General features: G+C 38.0%; 1 long non-coding RNA gene across 1 annotated transcript; it reads left to right on the top strand.

The window, feature by feature from the left end:
* The first annotated feature begins 1,954 nt into the window (after positions 1–1,954).
* On the top strand, positions 1,955–9,881 carry LOC144016736 (uncharacterized). The gene is made up of 3 exons (XR_013282987.1): positions 1,955–2,101; positions 2,287–2,349; positions 8,781–9,881. It is a non-coding gene; the product is annotated as an uncharacterized LOC144016736 (long non-coding RNA).
* The last annotated feature ends 286 nt before the right edge of the window (positions 9,882–10,167 follow it).

The following is a 10,167-nucleotide window of genomic DNA, read 5'->3' as shown; positions in this document are numbered from 1 at the left end:
TAATTGCGGCCAGGTGGCAAGCGCTTGCAATTAGTAGAAACACTGCTTACACAGATGTTAACAGATGGATGGATGGATGGATGGATGGATGGATGGATGGATGGATGGATGGATGGATGGATGGATGGATGGATGGATGGATGGATGGATGAATGGATGGATGGACGGACGGACGGACGGACGGACGGACGGACGGACGGACGGACGGACGGACGGAAAAATGTATGAATGCTTATTGGGAAATGTGGCACAAGTGTATGGCTAACTTTAACTGTACAATAAAAATGGCCTTCTTGCTCTATTCACTGCCCTCACTGTTACTGACCTAGATGTATGTGAAAAGAATACACATTAGTTACCAAAATAAAACTGAGACATCAAACCTCTCTAACTGTCGACAAAGCGTACGCATTTCAAAAGTGGAGTAGAGAACAACAACAACAATAAATATCCAACATTACAATAGTATTTTCCACAATGGTTCCCTAGTTTGCCAGCTACAATGGTGCACAAAGAGCTTTCAAATTGCACATTTGCTGTTCCGAAAATTTTATATCAATCTGTCCATCACACAGTGGACACGGTGGCAGTTTACGCTATTTGCTAAGTAAGTTCATATAAAATTCAAAATTGCTTTAGGCATTTTGTTTACATCTCAAACCACTGTTTTAGAGTCACTGCATACTGCTTGGAGAGATGTTAAAAAAAGAAGAATCTTTTTTTCTCTTGCACGTAAAATTTGAACTCTGCATTTGACCCGTCACAGCGAATACACACTGGCGCAGGGGGCTGCTGAAGTGCTCGGGGTATCAGCGTCTTGCTCAAGGACACCACGGCCATGTGCCAGGGAACCCCCTACACCTTCAGGAACTATTTTTACTTTGCATTAATGACACAGTATCAGGAACAACTGGGAGTTCCATATTTTGCCTATGGGATTTTTGTTTTGTTTTTTTCATCTGCCTATGCCAACGATGTACATTGGCAGGAAGAATAAGTAAATGTTTGTCCACTTGATGTCAGAAGGTGCAAAGTATCCACATATATTACCATTTATACAACTAGAATTACAGTTTTGGGATCAATTAAACCAGAGGTGTCCAAACTTGGCCTCAAATACAGAAAATCCAATGTTTTTTGTTGTTGTTGTTGTTTTTTAATTTACAAAATTTTTGGGTGGTCAAAGCCATATGTAGCCAGCAGGACAAAGAACAAACAGCCAAATCTCATCTCTACATTCAAAACATATACAGGAGCAATCTGCAGTAAGATAACCATTTTTAAAGCAGTTACTAGGAAATATTCCATGTGATATTTTCACAATTTGGACCTTGGCACAGAGCAGGAGGAAACATTTTTTTTTTTGCTTGTAAAAAAATAATAAATTATCTTTATTCATCATGGTGTTATGAAAATAATTGCTAGTTGTAAAGAATAATAATACAAAAAAAAAGTATACAGTATATAAAATGTATTAGTAGCAGATGTCACTTGCCGTGGACCGCTTCATAATAGATGGCGGGCCATAGTTTGGACATCCCTGAATTAGCGGGAGATTTGAGAAATTTGAAATTGAGACATTGTCATCATCATTTCAGTTTTGTTTGATGGTGTTAAGTGAGATTTTTCTCATGTAAAATATGTGCCTTGGCTCAATACAGGTTGGAGGAATACTGATTTAAAGCACGTGGACATGATGAAAATGTGGTGCATTTGTTGTTTTAGTTCCCAAGTGGCACAATTTAGATAGTCAGTTATGATGACGAACTAGACCCTCTAAAAAGAAATCCGTTTATTCCTCCGCTCCTTGAACGCCTCGTCGCCCTTTATCGTGAGATAATAACGCCAAGATAATTTCTGTGATATTTCAAATCAAGTAGGGTGCGTGATGGTCGTGGGGGTTTTCGGGGTGGGGGGGTGGGGGGGCTGGAGGCGGCATCGGTAGTGACGTCAGGTCCCGCTAAAGCTGGCAGACCTCCCATTGGACCGAGGAAGCTTTTTAAAGGAGTCCGCAGGTTCGTCTTCTGACGGCTTCTCCTCCGTCTCTCCATCGAGGCCCAGCGGGTGACACTGCGACGGCTTCCGGACTGTCAATCATCAGGTGAGACTTTGAAATTCATGCGCATTTGACGTGCGAGCGCCTCGGGAAACAAACGCGTAGAAAGAGAGAAAAAAAAAAGAGTAGAAGAGGGGCGCTTGTTGGAACAGAAATAAAACGTCACTATTCATGTATGGATAACGATATATAGATAATATACGATGCTGTTTCTCTTTTCTTGACTGCAGCTTCTTGTTGTCTCCCTCGAGATGAAGACGGGGAAGCGGGTCCACCTCACAAGATATCAACAGGTATTTGGAGCAACTCATAAAGTAGAAGCGCACTGCAAACGCATGCATGCGCGTGACGCATACGTCGCAAAGGTACTTACGGGCTGTATTGATCTCACCAACGGTGGGCACCTCAATTTGCAATAATGGCCGCAGAGTGATTAGATTGGAGGAAAGCTCGCCTGCAGACCCAAGCAGAGTGGAACCTGCTGCTGACCTGCAATGGATTAGCAGCAAGCTCTTTGGGCACCCTGGGGTCAAATGACACCTGCTCAATATATTATTAATATTATTATTTTTATTATTTCCAGTCGTTTTTGAAATAATAGCAAAAAGGGATAAACAAAAATCAGATACTGACAGAAATGTGTGCAGAAGGAACATGCGGTGTGAATATAACCGCGGAGAATCTCACATAAGGGTGTAAATGGTTGTGATTGAACCCTGCTGGAAACACTGAAATGAATGTCTATTTTAGTCCTCGACGCTGCGATGAAATTACAGCTTTTATGAAAGTCAGAAAGCGGCGGCGCATGTTTACCCAGTAGACAGGATGAGTGTGTGAATTGACATTTCAGCACCACTGAGGAGGACAGCTCCAAACATCTGGCCAGATGCCTCACAGGAACAAGAAAACCAATGTAAACAAAACGCGCGGACCACGCTGAGCAACTCATTCATTCGCTACGCAGTCGAAAAGACTTGAAGTGATTGCAGGCTCGCGATGACAGCTTGAGAGGTGTGAAGATGTACCATGCATATTATTTATTTTGTCAAAGACCCAAATCAGTGGGAGTGAATAGCAACTGGGGACGTGTCAGTTGACCGGCTGTCACCTTCTGGAAGGGTCAGAGGTGTTAAAATGGAAACTTGTACTGTGACACTTGTTTCATTTTACATATTTATAACGCTCAACATGTACATAGGCACAAATTTGAGGCCGAACGAGGCGACACCCAACATACATACACGATATATATGGCATACTGTATGTTCACACATATGCATGCACCAACTGGTGTGACATGGCACCTACAATGTGCAACCCTGAGAGACATTCTGTGCTAACAGGTGTTCAAACAGGCCGTGCAGTACATTCTCCCAATTACTGCAATTAGATGCTGCCTGGTTACCATCCCATAATGTACAACTACTGTGGTGGACAGAAATAGTGGAAAAAAACAACAGGTGAGAGAAAGAGAGCGAGAGAGCAAAAGAGAGGCAGCGAAAGCCTTCATTTTTGTAAAGCTTACATAAAGGAAAAATTGAGTGGGGGGAAAAAAAAATCATACCTATTCCACTTTCTTTCTTGCACTGAGTCGTTATCAGCTTTCAAAGCGTGACTCAAAACTACTTTTTTTTTTTAGGACTTCAACTGTGATAGATTTTTTTTCTTTTCTGAAAAATAAGCTTTTTTTTATTTTTTTTATTATTTTTTTTAAATCCTCCATGGGCGCGCTGAAGCAGTTTTAGTTCAATTGTTGTTTTTGTGCTTGCAGATGCATGGCATACTGATTAGAAAAGGATGCAGCCTGTAAAGACAGAACACTGGAGGGAGCAAATGTGAAGGCTAAAATCAAAAAGGGATTAACGCCGCAGGTGATGGTTATTACAGATTAATCTGCAGATTTTTTTCATGATTAATTGATTGCTCGGTGAGGCTTCAGAAAAAAAATAAAATACACACACACAATCCACCTCAAATGTGTTTGCTTTACGGTCACATGATTTTAATTTTGCTTTAATGACATCCACATTAAACCCATCTTTCACACGCACATGTAAAAATCCTGATTTGGCAGTTGAAAACCATAATAATTGTTGTCAAATAATATTGGAATATTCTACCAACAGGCGCTTTACAGTAATTTGTTACATTTCTCAGATCGGAATTGAATTTCGCGGAATTACTTGTTCAATATTCACATCATTTTGTCATTTGTGTACATCAAAAAAGCAGTTTCTCATTTTTATGACCAACTTCAAATGCTATTGTACATCCATGCAAATAATTATGTCAAATTATGCCCAAGCGCATTTCATTTGACTTTTTTCCACAGGAAAATCTTGACTTTTTCTAATGAAGAGAAATGTATGAAGTATTAAAGCAAACAGTTTTCTGAAATAGCTCTTAGCAAGGTAACTGGAAAGAATTTGTGGCTTAAAGGAAGTCTGTAATTTTACAGTGTTGCATGTACAATTTTCACAAAAGAATTCGTCTTATATTCACATTTCTATACTTTCTTTTTTTCCCCTTTGTGCTATGCAGTGTTGCCTTTTCCTTTCTGTATCACAATAAGATGATTTGCCAACAAATTACAGCGTAAACAGTAAAAGTGAAATGTGAATCTTGCCCATTCTTTTTCATTCTTAACCTTCAATTTAGAATTCTGAATCTGTCCTCAAAACTAAAGCGGCAGGTTACAACAGAACATCCCTCCAGAGTACACTGTTAGATGTACATACACAATGACACAAAGTTCTGGTGGCATGACACGTTGAGTGACACAAATATTTTCTTTGCTTAACCATGCAGTTTTGCTATTTGTACGAATTATTTTCAGAAATGTGCTTACTGCTTTGCAAATTTCAATTGTGATCTGAGAATTGAAGCAAAACGACGGAGAAAAACTGTAAGAATGAAATTCATGTTTGGGTAAAGGGCAAAGGCCACGCAGCAATATACATAATGGTGGTAGGGATATACTGATTATCAGCCAGGCCGATTATTGTGTCAATATTTGGTATTTTGACAAATCAATATCGGCCTTTAAAAAAAAAAAAAAAAATGTGACGGACGATAACTGATCCATGTAAAACTGTGTTAACATCATTGAACTATTTATGAACATTATCGGTTAACTATAAGAGATTTTGCTGACCCTGGGAACTCTCTGCACCTTTTGATTTGATTTATTGAACATATAAAAAAGTAGCAGAAAAATAAAAATTTAAAAGAAAAGGAGAACCTTATACAATCATTAATTAATCACAGTTCACGTGTTCAAAAGGGAGTAGGAAGAACGTATCTTATATACATTGTATATTTAAACTTGTTTCATTATTAATACAATACTAGGTTAATATTTTCAAAAAGAAAATGTATAAACGTGGTCATGTATACTAGTGCACTTAGACATGCGTACTTTTGCCAGCAACATATGTACATGAAATTCTTAGACATATATCATAATACATTTGTAAATCATATACTCATACTCACATATACAATTTTCATGCTCCTGTCTGACATAAGTATTTTATTTTTATTTTTTTTACTTTGCTTTTAAACAATTTTTTAAATTCAACAAGTGAGTCACATCTTTTCAGGTCAATTCCCAAATTATTCCACAAATTAACACCTTTTACAGAAACACGCCTTTGCTTAATATTTGTTCTTGTTTTTTTTTTTTTTTGTAGACACTTGTACCTCTTATCTCATATGGACTGTGTCTAATTTCAAACAGCTTCTGAGTACTGTGGCAGAGTAGATTGGTATGTACGTTGTACATTATTTGTGCTATTTTAAACTCAACTAAGTTATAACATTTCATTGTATTTAATTTAATAAATAGTGGATGTGTTGATTTTTTTGCATTTACTGTTAAAAAAAAAAAGGAAAAAAAGAAAAGAAAACTATAGGGAGCTATGATTGATATGATTTGCTTGTGTAAATTTTCATTTAACTTATGAAGACATACTGATGAGCCTGGGAGCTCCCTGAAATTTTTTGTTAGAATTTAAAAACAACAGATGATATTTAAAACAAATTGTCTAAAATAAAAAAAAATAAAAAAATGAAATTGTGCAAATTTGAAATCAATAAATACATGCTTAAAGACATTACTACAAACTCGAGAGTTTACATTTGTATTATTATTATTTTTTTAATTTTGATGCCAATATTTTCTTCATTTGATTGAAAAATGAATATCGACTACAAATATCAGTTATCGGCCTTACTAATAACCGACACCGGCTATGAAAAAAAATGATACTATCAGGGTGGTATTCAGCAATATGTTTACTCCTGTGGTTGCACTAGTGTCAATTGTGCTGTCTCATAATGCATGTCTAAACAATTTTTAGTTAGTAGGCTATCCCAGTCCCAATCAATCTATTGTTGGCGAAAGAGGTTTGACCAGTATCTCGTCAAACACGTACACATACATATTCTTTTTTTTCAATCGAAGGGAGCATGTTGATTTGAGGAATGATTGAGCTGTCACACTGACGAGAGAGCAGAGGGCAATCACAGCGGCCGCCGTCTTATCGGGGACAGAGAAGCGGAAGAAAAAGATAACAGGGTGCCATTAAGTGTGACACGTTAGCACCCTCGCTCGCGTTTGTGTGTGCGTGCGCGTGAAGTGAGCATGTGAGATTTGTGGCACGCCGAGGCCGAGATGTTTGTGGCAGCTGTCGGCCTTGTTTGAACAACAATCGCAATCAGCCGCAGAAGAACGAGCCGAGCGGGTGGTTGTGACAGTGCTGGTTGGGGGGGATGCTGCCGTCGTACCCCCGCCGCCCACACCACCGCACACTCCCTACTTTCTGTCTTTATCCAAGTCATAGGAGTTTATGTATGGGAAAAAACAAAAACAAAAACGTGTGAGTACCGACAACCTAGCCTGCATACAAATATAGAGTAGATATAAATGACACACACATAAAATCGCAACAGAAAAAAATACATATGGTAACAATCTAAAATTACACTAGGAAAAAAATGTTCACTAAATGTTTATGCTGAGTAAAACTAAAATTGGTATGCAGTCATTTTTTTTTCTCAACTTACCCTCCAAATAAGCAAAATTCCACTGATTAGCTCTCGTAAGAAAGGCTGTAGTAAGAAGAGGTGATTACGATTGGACTCAGGTGTGCGCAACTCCCAATAGGTCAGTGTTATCAATATCTGCAAACAGAAAGATAGTATAAAATGGGGAGGATTAGTGCTGGCTTTTATCTTAACCTTGTAACTACCAGCATGCCGTTCTATATTTCGCTTTATGCACATTTGTTTTCAAAGTTGGAAACTATTCAATCTCCATGTTTTACACATACATATTTATTTCTTCTTCTTCTTCTTTTTAGAAAATGGGATCCAATACAGTAGCTCCAAAACTTGATGAGACAGAGAAAAACTGAGGCCAATTTTAGTTTCTGAACCCGAAAATTTGTTTAAAAAAAAATTCAGTTATTTTTTTCCTGGTCACACTTGTTAGTTGCAATATAAGGCATAATTTATAGGACTATAATTGAATAGGGAATGAAATCAACTAATGATAGATAGATAGATAGATAGATAGATAGATAGATAGATAGATTAAAGCACATGAAAACTACACAGTAGGCAATTGTGATCCAGCCATCACTGCTGTATACTGTCTTAACTATAAAATGCAAACAGGAAGAGTATTGGAACTGCCCCCTGCCCCATTGAAAAGTCTCCAGAGATCAATGTGCACATTTGAACTCATTAGCTCCCAAAAACGTATAAATACGTCATATTTTAAATGTTTTAAGTGTCCCAAAGACGTATTTATACGTTTTTTATTGTTTTTAATGCCAGAACATAGAGAAGGCTTTGATGCACTCTCTCTACTGCAGAAAATGTGGCAGCAGAGTATAAGAGATCAACCAGGTCATATTAAAACAAGTTGATTTCCCCACAGTTCTAAGCAGAATCGTGAAAAACGATGAAACTTAGCTATGTTCTATTGCTAATTGCTGCACAGCGGAAACAGATAGGAATATACTTTTTTTTCCCTGATAAAAGAAGAGACTCAAATCTCTCTTTTGGTATGTTCCATATTTTTATAGCAATAGAACATAATATTTCGCGGGCCTTGAAAAATCAGTCAAAATCCAGGAAAACACTTAAGTGAAAATGGTTGGGAGTGAATGAGTTAATGTAGTGCAATTGACCCTTTGCTGTGAATTATATGTAATAATTCCTGGCATGACTTCGGTACTGATCTCCCCCTTCCCCATGACATCCCTTCCTTTTTGTTGCCCTCCCATCCGTCGGTTCCCTTTCCCTCACCTGCTTGGAGGGCAACCATACCCCATTGTTTGATGTGGCCTTATTGAAAGTAGATGGGAAGGCTTAGGGGGCTCGGTAGGGGCCCTTGGACGGAGAGGAGTCATTTGAGCTTCCTGATGGGAATTGCATGTACGGTAGTTCAAAGTAAAAAAGCAAAGTCTATATTTTTAACTGCATTATGTTGATGAAAAAAAACATCTTTTAGGCATGTGTTAAGAGTGTTTGTGAAGGGGAGCTTATATTCTTTGACAGAAAGAAATTCATCATGAAAGTGGTCTAATTATTCACACGTACAAACACAAACAGCCGAACAATGCCTTAAATTGAAAATAATGTCGACATATGTAGCAATTTCTTGAGACAACTTTGCATCTATTTATGAGTAACCACAACTCTTTGCCACTCACAGGTCAAAGCAGACTTCCATTGCGACTTCCTTGTCCACCTGCTCGCTGTGAGTAACTCTCAGCATGCTCGCCATCTGCTGCCGCCTTCTCCTCCACATGCCGGTGCGTTCTTTCTCAAACTCCATCGGATGTCACCAGTGCAAATGCAGTGGGGGTTTTTTTTCTTTAAGTGTGAGCGCTTTTCTGCAATTTTGTCAATGTGTGAGTCTGCAGGGCATTGAGTGCGTGTGGTCAGTATGTCAATGTGTGTCCTTTCAATAGCGTCCTGTGCATCCGTCCCATATCGTGGTCGGCATGGTTACCGGGGTCACTTATCACAGAGGGTCGCAGAAGATCAAACAGGTGTTCATCTCCATGATGTCTTTCATCGACAACCGTTTCTAGGAAGCTTTGGTGCAAATGTAACAGAGGTGCTTGTCACCAGTGGTGAAACGCAGCAAGCATGCAAAAATATTGTCTTGATGTCCCTGACGGTTTGAATTCAGGGATTCAGGCAACTTGCTTTTTTGCCAATGCTGCATGTTTCCTTTTTATTTTGTATGAATTTGTATGTGTTTCATGAGCGAAGAATTCCCATTAGATGCCAGGACGCCACTTACATTTGAAAGTCAAAAATGTATGCAAAAATATGTTTATATATTCATGTCTGCTTACTTTTGTCAACTCCCAAATGTTCTTTACAATAATACATTCTAAGCAGCCCCACTAGTCTGAACTCAGTATTCTGATTAATACTGCATTTGTGGAATATGAGTTAAGCAGCTAAATCTACCTGTTGACAAAATGGCCGCCTCGTGAGATGGAGAATACTTGTGGATTTTGCTGACGTGTTAGACTAGCGGGTTGGTCCATATGTAAAAATAAATTTATTGGCTTGACTTTCCCTGTAAGTAAAGTTTTGGCAAACCTCAATCACACATCTCTTCTAGGCTACTACAATAAATGTAAAGTAAAATCTTTTTTTTTTTTTTTTTTTTTTTTTTATTGCACAAGAATATTTGTGCATCAATGTGGCCCATTACAGTTTGGGAAAATTTAGATGGATGAGCAGGCAGAAGATTACTAACCCTAACCTTTGACAAATAGCTTGATATCAAGTATAAATAAATAAATAAATAAATAAATAAATAAATAAACACGACACTCTGATTAATATTGCGTTTGTGCAACATGTATTAAGAAGCTAAAGCCTGGCATGGTTTTTAAAGGGATACTTCACTCATTGAGCCATATTCAGTAGTAAAAAGTTAATATTTTGTCTATAATTACTGTGGTAACTTCATTAATTTTCATGTACAATTAATACCTTTAAAAAGTAATTTTTCTATTTGCTGTCGACTGATGATGACATCACATGTGCTGAGGAAGTAGATAAAGACCAATCATCAC

The sequence above is a fragment of the Festucalex cinctus genome, chromosome 3 (genome assembly GCF_051991245.1).
Source record: "Festucalex cinctus isolate MCC-2025b chromosome 3, RoL_Fcin_1.0, whole genome shotgun sequence".
NCBI lineage: Eukaryota > Metazoa > Chordata > Actinopteri > Syngnathiformes > Syngnathidae > Festucalex > Festucalex cinctus.
This window is presented reverse-complemented; position numbering and strand designations above follow the sequence as displayed.